General features: G+C 43.9%; 1 non-coding gene across 1 annotated transcript; it reads left to right on the top strand.

Moving 5' to 3' along the window:
• Positions 1–407: 407 nt before the first annotated feature.
• On the top strand, positions 408–494 carry TRNASTOP-UCA (transfer RNA opal suppressor (anticodon UCA)). The gene has a single exon. It is a non-coding gene; the product is annotated as a tRNA-Sec (tRNA).
• The last annotated feature ends 471 nt before the right edge of the window (positions 495–965 follow it).

The raw sequence follows: 965 nt of genomic DNA, 5'->3' as shown, positions 1-965 counted from the left end.
CTGGCTGTGTTAGAAGCAAGCTGGCTTCCTCGCTCAAGGAGAAGGTCAAGGGAGGACAGAGAGTTGGAGGAATGCCTCTCTAGAGTCAGGCTCATTAAGGAGGGTGAAGAGTGCCCTGACAGGGTAGAATAAATGATTGAAGAAGGGAGACAGGAAGCAAAGATTTTCAGAAGTCAGAGGGGATTTAGGACAAGGTTCAAGAGGCCAGTGAGTGGAAGAATGTGACACAAAGGAGAAAGGGAAGGAATTACATAAGGGATGGGAGGTGCTTAGCTCTGGGGGAGGTGATTATATAATCCGAGAAATAGGCAGCATCCTATGTGTATAAAACAATAATGTCCAGTCCAAATGCACTAAACAATTAAATCAATCGATGAACATTAAGTGCCTACTCTGTACCAGGTACTGCCTGGATGACCCTCCGTGGTCTAGAGTGCAGGCTTCAAACCTGTAACTGTCTAGCTACAGAGTGGTTCAATTCCACCTTTTGGGGGTCCTCTGCCAATGTCACTGCACTAAGTACAGAGGATACAAAAAGAGGCACAAGATAGTTCCAGCCCTTGAGAAGCTTACAATTTAATAATTGCCAAAATGTTTAAGAGGTGTGTCTGGTGGCAGCTAGGTGGTGCAGTGGATAGAGTCCTGGCCCTGGAGTTAGGAGGACTTGAGTTCAAATCCAGCCTCAGACATTTACTAGCTATACAATTTAATCTCGATTGCCTATGAAGAAAAACAAAGACGCATGTCTGGTAGCTGGTGACTTTCTTCTGAAGAGATACAGAGATGTTCACATATGCACACTTGACATGAAAAATTGGAATGTATAGTTTCCATCTGGCTTGGATTTAAAAGTGCCAAAGAGATTCACCAAGTCCATTGATTGCTACCAGTTTTCTGGTAATTTGTGCAGGGACAAATGATACTACAGGCAGGAGAAATCTCCAAAAGTATCAGTGGAGACTATG

The sequence above is a fragment of the Notamacropus eugenii genome, chromosome 6 (genome assembly GCF_028372415.1).
Source record: "Notamacropus eugenii isolate mMacEug1 chromosome 6, mMacEug1.pri_v2, whole genome shotgun sequence".
In the NCBI taxonomy this organism is placed as follows: Eukaryota; Metazoa; Chordata; class Mammalia; order Diprotodontia; family Macropodidae; genus Notamacropus; species Notamacropus eugenii.
The sequence above is the reverse complement of the archived record's forward strand: the minus strand, read 5'-3'. Positions and strand labels throughout refer to the sequence as shown.